Source organism: Gracilinanus agilis, chromosome X, assembly GCF_016433145.1.
Source record: "Gracilinanus agilis isolate LMUSP501 chromosome X, AgileGrace, whole genome shotgun sequence".
NCBI classification, from domain to species: domain Eukaryota; kingdom Metazoa; phylum Chordata; class Mammalia; order Didelphimorphia; family Didelphidae; genus Gracilinanus; species Gracilinanus agilis.
Genome location: NC_058136.1, coordinates 81197040 through 81213006, shown reverse-complemented (window position 1 = coordinate 81213006; position 15967 = coordinate 81197040). Strand labels below are relative to the sequence as shown.

General features: G+C 37.6%; 1 pseudogene; it reads right to left on the bottom strand.

Annotated features, from left to right (window-relative positions):
- LOC123253821 overlaps nt 1–12018 on the bottom strand; it is a 92949-nt pseudogene extending 80931 nt beyond the window's left edge.
- Between the last annotated feature and the right edge of the window lie 3949 nt (nt 12019–15967).

The following is a 15967-nucleotide window of genomic DNA, read 5'->3' as shown; positions in this document are numbered from 1 at the left end:
CCCTCTCTGTCTCTCTCTCTGTCTCTCTCTCTGTCTCTCTCTCTTTAAATCTCCATTTGCCTCTTTATCTTTCTTTGAATTTTTGACTCTCCCTCTCCCTTTTTCTATTCCCCTTTCATTTTCTCTATCTCTGACCTTATGTTTCTGCCTTTTTGTTCTTCTCTCTCTCTCTATGTACAAAGGCAGTGGGTGAGAAATGCAACAGGGAATGAAGAACATCAGATAGAGTACAAGCATGCTAGATTAAATCAAACTGCCTCATTTTTCTCTTTTCTCTTGCTCAGTTTCCTCTGTACTTTGGTAAAGGCTTCTCTGTTGGGCTAAAAAGAGATAATTCCTGAATTCTGCTTTTAAGTATACATAAAAATCTAACACCCTGGGAACTTGAGACTTCTTATATGGAAAGGGACATAAGAGTTCTAAACCACTTGGTTTATGGATGGAGAAATTGAAGTTTAGGAATAGTTGGGGATCCATTGATAGCTGAAGTTCCATGAGATTTCGGGCACACATACATATCAACTGAGCTTTGGGGGAAATTCTTATATCCTCAGGCCTGCCGGGGTTTTGGGGGGTTTCTTTCTTTAGAGTGGAATACTGAGTGGGTATTGTCCATTTAGAACTTTGAACCCCAGGACTCTCTCTCCCAGCATTCCACTTTCTTTCTCAAATTATGTCCTCACATTTTGGAGATAAAGATTTTGTGATACCTGAGCCCTGTCTTTTTCCATGAATACAGCTGTGAAAGCTGGCTTTACTCAAGCATTTCTTTTGGCCTTTAATTTCTTCTGCTTTTAATTATTATTAATACATCTTATGAAATATAATACTTGTAGTTGGATATTAATTTAAATATTGCAGTATCATGTTTCCTGGACTTCAGTACTTGACACTCTATGTGACCTTGGGCAAGTCTCTGCCCCTAACTCCACCCACAACATAGGGGTTTGGGGAAGTCTTTTTCTTTAAAAGTGACAGAAAGCGGAGTGGCAACTAAGTAGACCCCTTCCCCCAGCAGGCCTATCCTCTAACCCCCTCCCCTAAACTTTGGGAGGACTGCTAAGGAGGACACTCAGCAGGTCAATAAATTTGTAGCAGTCTTAGCTCCTCCAAGCCAAAGTCCAGCTATGGTCTTCCTCTGCCTCCCAGTTCTCTCTTGGCTGCTCCTGTTCTAACCTGACCTTCAGGATGATGGCAGTTAAGACCAGCATCTCTGAGGTCACTGTCTTTTTTAGAAAACATGCCCTTGTTGCTGTGACAATGTACAAACAAACCTCATTTTTACTCAGTTGAGGCTTGTCCCTCTTGGCACTGTAATTTCCAAAGAGGACATTGGTTGAGTTAATGAATTGTGTAATTGAAAATCTTGTGCCTTTGAACTCTATTTTCCAGGAGCCCACTGACATCCTCTCATTACATGCTGATGTAAACAGGAGATAAATTGGGTGATCTTCCTTGGCTAGTCCTAACTTTCCTGAAGTGCAAATTTGATCGAGTGGGCTATTTCAGCAGGTACATCAGCCATGGGTTCATAGTTTTATTTTGTTTCCTTTTTATTCCTTTACTTGTAATGATTATTAATAAATATTATAAAACATAATATATTTATTGCATATTAATATTAATCTATACAATGATGACAACTACTGAAATTGGAGAAAAAATATTTAATTTTTTAAAGTAGCCTAGAAAAATCATGCAAAGCCATGTTTCTCCTACCAAAGCATTTTGCACAACCCCCCACCAAACTCCAAGAGATCTCCTAACAGTCATTAGAGTTGCTGTCCTGCTCCTGCCAGTTTTTTCTTTCCCATTTTTCCTAGCTGCACAGCTGCTGTTTGAGTGAGGGGCTCTTGATGGAGAAGGGATAAGCCACTTTTCACACCATCTGCTTGAGCCAGTGTTCCTTGATGCTGCACCTGACATTGCTCCTGCTGATTCAGTCTCCTGCTGATAACTTCAGGCTCCTGCTTCTTCCCCTTTCTATTTCTGTTCCTGCTCTTGCTCCTGATGTTGTTGCTATTGCTGTAATTGTTGCAAGTGGAGCAACCTCAAGTTTCTTGGAGGATTGGTTGAGGACATCACAGACTTACCCCTAACAGCAGGGAGACTTGGGACCCCAGGAGGCTGAGGAACACAGAGCCTTGGAGAATAGGCAAGGCAAGACTGCACACAATAGACATCACTGTGGAGACTCAAAAAATGGTCTCAGGGCAAAAACCTGTCTGGAGTTCAATAGAAAGTCTTGCCTACCCTCCTCACTCAGACTTCTACTGGGCAGTTTCTAGGTTCTGTGTAAATGGAATTAGGTCACCCTCATTCATTCTTTAGACTTCAGCCACAAGGAATGATGTCATCCCACCCAACTTAGAATTAAGTGGGGAGAGGGAGGTCTGTGACCCACATGTGATAGTTAGTGACAAATAAAAAACAAGCACTGCCTCCTGGGCAGTCCAAAAGAGTACTGAAGCTGCAATTTGTCCATGTGAAATTGGAGGTAGACACAGGAAGTGATGAAAGATGCTATCTTTTGAAAAAGATGTTAACTTCCTGTGGGAAGCTTTTGGTGCTTTGAACTTGGTGTTGAAGGAGCTATGGTGAGACCTCAGATTGCTTCCCTTTGAATTGTCAGATATGTAAGTTAGTCTGACTCTTTCTCTTCCCTTGGTGTTTCTGGAGGCTCTAGCCTCAAGGAGGCCTCTCTTTTTAGAGGAGGCCTTGTGGATAGAAGCCTTCTTTAATTAACCTCTGTACCCCTCTGCAGTGGCTACTGAATTCCTCGTTTGCACCTCTGGTCCGGGCTAGTTTCTTTCAATTTCCCTACCTTCAACCTTCCTAAGTGAAAATAAACCACCATAAAAGTCATCCTGACTTGGGTCTCTTTCATTTCAAAATCAAATTAATCGATTTCTGGCAACCAAACCTTAAATATCCAGTCCAAACTTAATAATTCCCATTTTATTTTCTTACCATTCTCAAGGCCTGGCTGAACACTCTATGGACTTACTTTTAAGAGGAGCGAGACTTGGGACTCCAGGAGGCTAAGGAATGAAGATATTGGGCACAGAGATAGGGCAGAGAAGGTGAGGCACACAGCAGATGCCAGGGAGACTGGAAAAATAGACTCAAGTAAAAACTCCTCCATAGATGAATAAACAGAGAGTCTGCCCTCAGAGAAGGAAAAGTCAACAAAGCAATGGCCACCAACACCCAAAAATGCAATCTACAAACATAAAATACAACAAGAGAAAGGAATTGAACCTGTACAGTGTTTATGGAGAAAAAAATCAAGGCTACAGGGGAGCCACTAGAGAATGTCCCATAAAAGAGACAGAACACAAAGAAGAGAGTGAGCTCACAGAACAGATATCAATAGATAGAGCACATGGAACAGACAGAAGAGACAGAACTCAAACAACAGATAGAACACTGACACAAAAGATAGAGTTAGAAGAGATGGAAGAGGTGGAACAGATAAAACACATAGAATAGATAGAACATGTAAAATATAGAGATAGAACACAGAGAATACAACACCTACAAAAGTTATTACAGAAGAGATGGAAGAGGTGGAACACATAGAAAAGAGAACACAGAACAGATAGAATAGATGGAAAATACAGAGGTCTTAGAACAGATAAATTAGAAACAACAGAGACATGTAGATTGGTTAGGACAGAGAGATCACAGAGGACATATAAATACTAAAAATAGATGGAAAGGATAGGAAGAACCAATAGAAGAGATAGAACACAGACATGGAAGAGAGTGAGGTCATAGTGCCGATAGACTAGATGGAACAAGCAGAAGATAAACGTGAATAGATACTACACATAGAACACATTGCAAGACAGAGCTCAGAGAACAGATAGAATGTATAGATGTGTATATTAGAATACATATACTAGAACCCTGATCAAAATACATAGATAAAAAGATAGATGACTAGAAGTTAGAATACATAGACGAGATCAGATAGAAGATGTAGACACAAAAGAGATGAACAGCTAGAACAAATTAGAAGATAATGAAGAGATAAAGCACATTAAAAAGGAAGGATAGATAGAACACAGAACAGATAGAAGAAATAGAACACATAGAATAGATTGAAATGATAGAGCTCATAGAACATATAGATAGTAAAGATAGATGATAAAACACAGATGGAAGAGAGCTCACAGAAAAGATAGAATAGATAACACACAAAGGGAAGAAAGAACCCATAAATGAGATAGAACACAGATAAGAAAGGTAGATGAACAGCTATAGAGAATTGATGGAAGAAGTAGAGCACACAGAATTAAGAGAACATGTAGAATGGTTAGAACAGTGAAATCAGATAGAAATATAGATTCTAAAGACAGATGGATATTCTAGGAAGAACCAATAGAAGAGAAAGAAAACAGTGATAGAAGAGAATGAACTCGCAGAATAGATAACAATAGATGGAGTACATGGAATAGATGAAAGAGACACTACTGAAAGAACAGATAGAACACAGAAAGAAAACGTAGAACTGTTAGAATAGATGGAAGAGGTGGAACAGAGAACAGGTTGAATAAATGGAACAGGAAAACCATATAAAATAGATCGAAAAGATAGTGCTCATAGAACTCATAAATAGTAAAGACAGATGGTAGAATACAGGTGGAAGAAAGGTCACAGAACAGATGTAATAGATAACACACAGAGTGGAACGAACCCATGAATCAGATAGAACACAGATACAAACAGTAAACAAAAAGTTATAGAGAATAGATGGAAGATTTAGAGCATGGAACAGAGAGAGCAAATAGAATATAATAGAACATGTAGAATGGTAAGACACATATATGCTATAGATAGATATAAAGAATAGGAAGAACCTATAGAAGAGACAGAACCCAGAGATGGAAGAGAGGGATAGGCTATATAGAACAGACAAAATATAAAAATGGATAGATACTACACATAGAACACATTGAATAGATGGAAGAGAGAGAACTCAGAGAACCTATAGAACACAGATGTGTAGATTTGAATACATAGAGTTGGACACAGATCAGAATACCTAGATTAAAAGATAGATGAATAGAAGTTAGAATAAATAGAAGAGATCAGATAGAAAATACAGATATAAAAGAGATGAATAGCTAGAACAAGTTAGAATAGAATGAAGAAATAGAGCACATTAAAAATGAAGGAGAGAATACAAAACAGATAGAAAAAATAGAACAGACAGAATAAATGGAAAAGATAGAGCTCATAGAACATATAGATAGTAAAGATAGATGATGGAACAGAGATGGAAGAGATAAAACACAGAGTAGAAAGAACCCATAAATCAGATAGAACACAGACACAAATGGTAGATGAACATTTATAGAGAATAGATTGAAGAGGTAGACCACATGGAACAAAAAGAGCACATAGAATAGATAACAATAGGTGGACCACATGGAATACATAGATGAGGTAGAACAAAAATGACATCTAGGAGACAGACACAAAGGTTAGAAAATTTGGAATAGATGGAAGAGGTAGAAAACAGAACAGGTAGAATAAATTATACAGACAAAACACAGAAAATAGATAAAAGATATAGAATGGATAGATAGAACACAGAGAATACAACACATACAAAAGATATAATTGAATAGATGGAAGAAGAGCACATAGAACAGATAGTATAGATGGAAGTGATAAAACCCATAGAATTGATGAAATAGACCCAAAACAGTACATGTAGATGGCTTAGGTCAGAACAATCATATCGAACAATTAGATACTAAAAATAGAAAAATTGAGTACAAAAAACACATAGAAGAGATAGAACACTGAAATGGAGGAGAGAGCTCACAGAGCAGAGAGACAAGATGGAATAGATAGAATATACAGATGGATAGGTAGTACACACAGAACACATTAGAATAGATTAAAGAGGGAGCTCAGAAAACAGATAGAACTCATAGATGTATAGATTAGAATACATAGACTAGAACACAGATCAGACTACCTATATAAAAAGATAGATGATAGAATGTAGAATACATAAAGACATCAGATAGAACAATTAGATACAAAAGAGATGAATAGCTGTAACAAGTTAGAATAGAATGAAGAGGTAGAGCACATTAAAAAGGAAGGATAAATAGAATATAGAACAGATACAAGAAATATAACAGATAGAATACATTCAAACGACAGAGCTCACAGAACATATAGATACTAAAGATAGTTGATAGAACACAGATGGAAGAAAGCTCACAGAACAGATGTAATAGATAACACACAGAGTAGAAAGAATAAAAATCACAAAGGAACACAGATGCAAAAGGTGAATAAAGAGTTTTAGAGAGTTGATGGATGATGTAGAGCACATGGAACAGAGAGAGCACATAGAATAAATGAAATGGGTAGAATGGTTAGAACAGAGAGATCAGACAGAAATATAGATACTAAAGATAGATGGATAGAATAGGAAGAATGCATAGAAGAGATAGAACAGAGAGGTGGAAGGGAGAGATCTCACAGAGCAGATAAACTAGATGGAGCAGAAAGAATATGAAGATGGATAGATACTACACATAGAACAAATAGAATAGATGGAAGAGAGCACAGAGTTCACATAGATACTGAAGATAGATGATAGAACACAGATGTGAAAGAGCCCACAGAACAGATGGAATAGATAACACATAGAGTAGAAAGAACCCATACATCACATAGAACACAGATACAAAGGTAAATGAACAGTTGTAGAGAATAGATGGAAGATATAGATCATGTGGAACAGAGAACACATAGAACAATGGAGAAATATCAGTGTTCAATATGTATGGAGCAAACAGTATAGCATGTACATTTCTAAAGGAGAAGATACTGGAGCTGAAGGATGAACTAGATAGGAAAACTATAGTCATATTCAAGCTCTGGGCGTTGAGAGTCACACCTTGATTGACAGTTGATGACAGTTGGAGACTTCGGAATGTTGGCCAGAGAGGTTATAAATATGCTCAATGAGTTCTGAGAAGAATGGGACCATTCACTTTTTTTTTTTTGGTTTAAGAGCCTTGATGTGCAATCCTTGACTAAAACATCAACCTGACCTTGGACATTGATTGACTTATAGGTCAGACCTCTGAATGGATCCTCTGAATCTCTTTGAATTCCCTAGATATTTAGGCATTTAAACCATTTCTAGATATTTAGTTATCCCGGGCCCAAGGAGAAGGGGGGAACTGGGAAGTGGGTAGGAGAAGAAGAAGAGAGTGTTACATGTGATATTTCCTGAAGGCTGTAGGACTGGCACAACAACTAGCAGTAAGAAGCTGAGAGAGACCATTATCCAAACAGACTGCTTACTCTGATTTGGCCATGGCCAGGCTGAGCCAGAGGAGGTGAAGAACAAGAGCCCAGCATTACAGCCCAGCATTACTGAACAGCCTAAAGTCCTGAGGGATTAGTGTCATAGATTTAGTGACAGGGTCTCCTATTCCCAGTTCATTCCTGATCATGCCTTTCCTTTATTAAATACATAGATAAAAGTTGTTTTATCTATGGAATATTTACTGGAGTAGTTATTCCATTATCATTCTGGGGAGGGAGAAACACAGTCAGATGAACATTATCCAAGGCTGATAGAGCCCAATAGTTATAATCAATCAATCCCAGGTGGGACCTGAAAGGGTTACCTATCCTCTGACCTGTAATGATCCTGCCTGGGCACTGTTATAAAGAAGGGCAGTTATTATAACATCCAGGTGAGTGGAAGGACCCGGGTGTCCCTGCACCAGCCATCAAGGGAACACAGACACAGCTTCCTCAGATTAATAAAAACAATATAATAACTAGCCTATTAGGAGTATAAAGATACCATCTATCTCTTATTTTATAACACTATAATAGTGGAAGACCTTAACCTTCCCCTATAAGAACTAGATAAATCAAACCAAAAAATAAGTAAGAAAAAAATGTGAGAGATGAGTGGAATCCTGGAAAATTAGTTAATAGATATATGGAGAAAAATAAATGGGGACAAAAAGGAATGCACCTTCTTTTCAGCAGCACATGGAACATTTACAAAAATAGATCATGTTCTAGGGCATAGAAACATGGGAAACAAATGGAAAAAAGCAAAAATAATAAATGCAAACTTATCAGACCATAATGCAATAAAAATAGTTATTAGTAAGAATAGAGAGCCAAACCAAAATCTAATTGGACATTATGTAATATGATTTTCCAAAATTAGTGAAAGAACAAATCATAGAAACAATTAATTTCATTAAGGACAATAACAATGATGAGACTTCTTACTAAATTCTATAGGATGCAGCCAAAGTAGTTCTAAGGGGAAAATTTATATGACTGAGTCCATATATTAACAAATTAGGGAGGGAAGAGATTAATTAATTGGACATGCAACTTAAAAAAACTAGAAAATTAAAAAATTAAAAATATCCAGATAAAAACTAAATTATAAATACTAAAAATCAAAGGAGAAATTAAGGCAATCATTAAAAAGTATTCTGCCCAATAATATGGCAATAAATATAGATATCTAGGTGACATGGATCAATATTAACAAAAATATAAATTGCCTAGATACACAGGAGAAGAAATAGAATATTAAACAATCTCATATCAGAAAAAGAATTTGAATAATCCATCAAAGAACTTCCTAAGAAAAAATTACCAGAGCCTGATGGATTCCAATTGAATTCTATCAGATATTCAAAGAACAACTAAACCCAATACTATACAAATTATTTAATATAATAAGCAAAGAAGGAGTTCTACCAAATTCCTTTTATGATAGAAATATGGTATTGATTCCAAAGACATATAGATCAAAAACAGAGATATAAAACTACAAACCAATCTCCCTAATGAACATAGATGCAAAAATCTTAAATAGAATACTAGCAAAAAGACCACAGCAAGGGATCAAGGAGATTATCCATCATGATCATGTGGGATTTATACCAGGAATGCAAGGATGGTTCAACATTAGGAAAACCATCCACATAATTGACAATATCAACAAGCTAACAAACAAAAATCATATGATTATCTCAATAGATGATGAAAAAGCCTTAGACATAATACAACACCCATTCCTATTGAAAACAATAGGAATAGTATAGGAATATATAGGAAAGTATAGGAATAGAAGGACCTTTCCTAAAAAGAATAAACTTTATATACCTAAAACCATCAACAAGCTTCATATGCAATGGTAATAAATTGGAAGCCTTTCCAATAAGATCAGGAGAGAAACAAGGATGCCCATTATTATCTCTATTATTCAACATTGTACTAGAAACACTAGCAGTAGCAAAGAGAGAATAAAAAGAAATTGAAGTTATCAAAATAGGCAATGAGGAGACTAACCTATCACTCTTTGCAAATGATATGATAGTCTACTTAAAAAATCCTAGAGAATCCACTAAAAAGCTAGTAGAAATAATCAACAACATTAGCAAAGTTCCAGGATACAAAATAAATGCACATAAACCATCAGGATTTCTATATATTTCCAACACATCACAGCAGTAAGAGCTTGAAATAGAAACAACATTTAAAATCACCCTAGAAAATATAAAATACTTGGGAATCTATCTTCCAAATCAAACTCAGCAATTTTACGAACAGAACTACAAAACACTTGCCAAACAATTAAATCTATAACTAAACAATTGGAAAAAAATTTAGTGCTCATGGGTAGGATGAGATAACATAATAAAAATGACCATTCTACCCTAAGTAATTTATTTATTTAGTACCATATCTATCAAACTACCAAAAAACTTTTTTAATGAATTAGAAAAACTATAACACAGTTCATTTGGAAGGACTAAAGATCAAGATTATTAAGGGAAATAATGAAAAAAAACATGAAGGAAGGTGGCCTAGCAGGACCAGATATTAAACTATGCTATAAGCAGAGATCATCAAAATGGAATGGTACTGGCTAAGAGACAGAAGGGAGGATCAGTGAAATAGACCTGGGGTAAGAGATCTCAACAAGATAGTGTATGTTAAACCTAAAAAGCCCAACTTTTGGTACAAAAATCCACTATTGGAGAAAAACTGCTGGGAAAGTAGGAAAAAATATTGGAGAGGTTCAGATTAGATCTACATCTCACACGCTACACAAAGATAAAATCAGAGTGGGTGAATGACTTGAATATAAAGAGGGAAACTAAGAAAATTAGGTGAACACAGAACAGTATACTTGTCAGATCTCTGGGAAAGGAAAGATTTTAAAACCAAGCAAGAGATAGAAAAAATTACAAAATGCAAAATAAATAATTTTTATTATATTAAATTAAAAAAATTTTGGATGAACAAAACAATGCAACCAAAGGCAGAAGGGAAAACACAAACTGGGAAAAAATCTTTACAACAAAAACCTCTTGACAAAGGGCAGATTACTCAAATAGAAGCTAAATCAATTGTATAAAAAATCAAGCCATTCACCAATTAATAAGTGGGCAAGGGACATAAATAGGCAGTTTCCTGATAATGAAATCAAAACTATCAAAAATCACATAAGAAACTGTTCTAACTCTCTAATAATTAGATAAATGCAAAACAAAACAACTCTGAGGTGTCACCTCACACCCAACAGATAGGCTAAAATGACAGCAGGGGAAAGTAATTAATGTTGGAGGGGATGTGGCAAAATTGAGGCTTTAATGCACTGCTGGTGGAGTTGTGAATTTATACAACCATTCTGGATGGCAATTTGAAACTGTGCCCAAAGAGAGATAAAACAATGCTTGCCCTTTGATCCAGCCATACCATTGCTGGGTTTGTATCCCAAAGAGATCATAGGGGAAAATATAAGTACAAAAATATTTATAGCCTCGCTTTTGTGGTGGCAAAAAAGTGGAAAACAAGGGGATGCCCATCAATTGTCTTTTCACTGCATGATTCAATGAAAAATTCTGGAATGGCTAACAAATTGTTGTATATGCTGGTGATGGAATTGTGCTCAAAGGAGTAATAAATGTGAGGAATTCCATGTGAACTGAAATGACATCCAGGAATTGTTGCAATATGAAAGGAGAAGAACCAGGAGAACATGTACACAGAGAAGGATATACTGTGGTAAAATCAAATGTAATGGACTTCTGTACTAGCAGCATTGCAATGCCCAAGGACAACTCTGAGGGACTTATGAGAAAGAGCACTACCCACATTAAGAGGAAGAACTACAGGAGTACAAATGCAGAAGGAAAACAACTGTTTTAACACATGGGTTGATATGGACACTATTTGGATGTAGACTCTTAATGACCACACTAGAACAATTATCAACAATATGGAAAGAGATCTTGATTGATGACACTTGAAGAAACAAGCAGAAATATGTATTGGCTACCTTGTTTTGGGGGGTAGTGGGAGAGAGAGCAAGAATATGAATCATGGAACCATGGAAAAATTTTTCTAAAAAAGAAAAAAGAAAGAAAGAAAAATTAAATTAAATTAAAATAAAATAAAAGTGAGGAAAACCTGAGTGGAGGCTAAATGGACTCCTTTCATCAGCAGGCCACCCCTCTGACTTTCTCCCCCAAATTTTGGATGGGTTCTAAGGAGGACACACAACAGGATATTAGTTTTGTATTAGTCAGAGTTCCTCCAAGGCAAAATGCAACTATGCTCTTCCTCGAAGATCTCTCTTGGCTTACTCTGGTTTTCTGTGCACTTCAAGATGGTAGGGTTTAAGATCAGCTTCTGTGAGGTCACTGGCTTTGTTATCAAGCATTCCTTTGTTGCTGTGACAATAGGGCCCAAAAAAACCTCATTCTCATCCAGGTGAGACTTGCCCACCTTGGTCCTGTCATTTCCAAACAGGACATTGGTTAAAGTTGTTAATTAAACCCAGTCCCCTCTACCTGCCATCTCTTTCACCACAGAGAACCTTGTGTCCTCTTTGTCACCAGGGCTCCCCTCATCCCTGGTCTTCATGCACAGGCTTGCCTTAAACTCACTGGATGCACCTTTGCTCACACTGTCTCTCCACTCCATCTGTGCCCTACCAAAACATCCATGGAGGCCCAGTTCGGATGTCACCTCCTCCAGGAAGCCCTAACTAACTCCAAACCCTTATCCATCAGGAAGAATCTTTTCCCTTTGACTATTAAAACACAGGGTTAAATGCTCCCAGTAAAAAGAGAGCTCCAAGGCTATATGCCCTTGTTTCAAAGAGGAAAACTAAGGGTCTAAAAGGGGAAGAGCCTTATATTGAGGGGCCTCCAGGGAGTTGGGGAAAGTGCTCAATAATTGGGTTGGAAACAACCCTTGAGCATGTCATGTTATAAAAGGTCAACATGAAGCTCTGGACCGTGATAGGGCCAACACGATTTCTCACCCAGCCCTTTGAGTGGGTCCTTGAGGGAGGGTCATTAAGAAAGTATTGAGGGGGTGGGCTACCAGGCCTGGAGGCAGGAGGTTCTGGGTTCAAATATGCCTTCAGACACCTCCCAGGCAAGTCCATTATAATCCCCATCACTTAGCCCTTACCACTCTTCCTCTTTGGAAATGCTCCACCCTCTTGATTCTATGTCAGAAGGGAAGGGTTTCAAAAAAAGCAAAGAACAAGCTAACTGGCACATAGGACATGGAGTAGCTGCTGAAAGGTGTTTCTCCATTCTTTCCTATTTTTCTTCTCCTCCTAATTTTTTAGTCTTCCTTTCACTGCATGATTCAATGAAAAATTCTCATTTCGATGTTACTAACCATGCTTTATTTATTTTTATTTTTATTAGTTTTAATTTTTATTTTTAGATTTTTCCATGGCTACATGATTCATGTTCTTACTCTTCCCTTCACCTCCCATAGCCCCATTCCCTTAGCCAATGCGCATTTCCACTGGATTAACCATATTTTAATTGTCACATCAATTGGTCTTTTCTCATTCCTCATCCATCTTGACCTCTCATCCCTTTGACATTTTCAATCATCCACTTATATTTGATATACTCTTCTGTCTCAATTTTCACGACAATTCTTTCTCCTGGTTCTCCTCCTACTTATTGGTCCATGTCTTCTCAAAGCATTCTTTGTAAGACCTTCACTGAGGTTAAGCTCACTAATAATTGGTGTCCTACAGGGCTCTTTCTTGAACCTTCTACTCCTCTCCTTCTATAACACTTCCTCTGGTGATATCATCTGCTCTCTTGGATACAATTAACATCTCTTTGCTGAGGATCCTTATATCTACTTATATTTACATAACCTCTCCAGTGACCTCTAGTATCTAACTTCCAACTGTCTTTTGGACATCTCAAAATGAATATCCTGGAGATAGCTGAGTGGTGCACTGAAGAGACCACTGGACTTGAAGTCATGCTAGTATGGAGTCCAAATGTGGCCTCAAATATTTGCTTTGTGATCCAAAGCAAGTCACTTCAGCCCCTTCCTACTTCATTTTCCTCAACTGTCATCAGGATAGAAATAGTATCTACCTAAAGAAATCAAAGCTATTATCACATGAATGAGTGTGCTAAATCACGCTTGATTAGGGAAACCCTAATTGAACATCTCTAAAGTATCACCTCACAACTCTCAGATTAGGCAATGTGTCAGAAAACAAAAATGACAAATTTTTCACAGGATGTGGGAAAATTGAGAAACTGATCCTTTGTTGCTGAGGTTGTTCTCTGGTGCAAGTATTATGGAGAACAATTTGTAACTATGTCCAAAGGCCTCTCAAACTGCGCATATCCTTTGTTGTAGAAATACCACTACTATGTCTCTGTCTCAAAGAGATTTATTAAAAAGGGAAAAGGACATATTCGTACAAAAATAATCATTACAAAATTTTTATGGTAAGAAAGAACTAGAAATTGTGAGGAATGCCCATCATTGGGGAAAAACCACATATGATGTGGCTCATGATTATGATGGAATATAATTATGCTATGAGAAGTTGAGTAGAATGATGTGAGAAAAATCTGGACAGATTTACATGAACCGATTAATATAAAGTGAATTGAGATGAATCAGAAGAAAATTCGACATAGTGATAGCAATATTTTTGTGACTAACAAATATGAATGTCCTAGTTTTTCTCAGCAATGCAGTGATCCAGGAATCTCTCTGTGTCTCTATTTGTTTCAATCTTGAATTGATATTTCTCTGAATCTATGTCTCCCTTTCTCTCTCTCTTGCTCTCTCTGTATTTCCTTCCTATTTTCACCCTCTCTCTCCTTAGGTCTCTCAAATCCCTATCGTCTTTCTCTCCCACTCCCTTCTCTTCTCTGACATATCTCTTCCTCTCCCTGTCTCTCTGTCATTCTGCCTCTGTCCCTTCTTCCNTCCCTTCTTCCAAATGCCTCACATCTCATCTCTTTCACATCCTCTCTCACTCTCTACCATATATATATGTATATATGTATTTCATTTCTCTTCTTTCCAACTCTCTTCTTCATCACTTTCTGACTATAGGTGTTGCTTTTTCACTTGGTCTCTCTCTCTCCCTATTCTGATATCTTTCTGTTTCCTCTCTCTCTCCCTCACTTTCTCTTTCTCCCTCTCACTGTATCTCTGACTCTTTCTCTCTTTGCCTCATTATACTTCTCTGTGTGTCTCTTTATGTCTATTCTTCCCCTTCTTTATCTCTCATTCCTTCTGTCTCTCTCGCTTTTCAATTTGTCACTCTCTCTATTTCTGTTTCTCTGATTTGTCTGTCTTTGTTTATGTCTCTCCTCTGTCCATGTCTCTCCTCTTCACTATCTCCCTATCTCTGTACCTCTATCTTCCTGTCTTTTCTATTCCTGTCATTCTATCTCTCTCTCCCCCTTTCTTTTTCTCTTTGTTCTCTTCCTCTCTGTCTCTCCCTGTATCTCTATTGCTCTCCTCCTCTACATCTTTTGCCTTCTTCTCTCTCCATCATTCTCTGTTTCTCTATCTCTGTCCCTCACTAACTCATCTATATTACTCTTTGATTATGTCACATTCTCTCTCTATCTTCTTCTCTCCCTTTCTGTGTCTCCATCCCTCTATCTCTCTTTCCCTCTTTCTCCATTTCTCTCTCTCCCTCTCTGTGGCTTATCTGTCTCCCTGGGCTTTATCTTTCTCTTTGCAAGCACACATACACATGCCTCTGAATCTCACCTTCACTCTCCATCTTGTCTCTGTGTCTGTTTCTCTCTCCATCTTTGTGATCTCTCACTTGGATTTTCTATCTCTTCCTATGATTGCTAAATCTCTAGTTACTCTCTCTGTCTGTCTTTCTCTGACTTGGTCTGTTTCCCTCCCTCCTCCTCTGTCTATCTCTCTTTTCCATTTGTCTCTGACTATCTGTCGTCCTTTCCGTCTCTTTCTATCCCACACTCCTCTGTCCCTCTTTAGACCTCTCTATATATATTTCTCTTGTCTCTCTGCATCTGTCTGCTTTTCTCTCTTCATGCCTCACTCCCTCTTTCTCTCCTTCTCTCTCCCGCTCTCTATTTCTCTTTCTCTCCCTCCATCTCTGTCTGTTTCCCACTCACTGTCTGTCTCTGCTGTATTTAACTTTTATTTTTCTACTTTCTGGCTGATTGTTTTTGTCTCTCCCTCCCTCTCTTTCTCTTTCTCTCTATCTCTATGTCTGTATGTATATCCCTCTGAATCCCTCTCTGATTTTTCCCCTCTATTCACTTCTTCTTCTTCTCCTTCTCTCTCTATCCAACATCTTGCTCTCTTCCTACTTCCCTGTCTCTTCCTCTCTCATTGGTTCTGTCTCTTCTTGTCTGGTGTCTCACTTCCTTTCTGTCCCTCTTTCCATTATTTCCAAATTCTGTGTCCCTTTCTCTCAAAGGTTTCTATCTCTGTTTTTCTTTTCTCCTGCCTTCTCTGTTTCCCTCTGTCTCTCTCTGTCTTTGTTCTGAATCTCTATCTACCCACCTATCTCTCTGTCTCTCAAATACGTATTACTTTGTCTCTGTCCCCTTTCCTTCCTTTCTCTCTTTCATTCACTATCTCCTCCCACTAT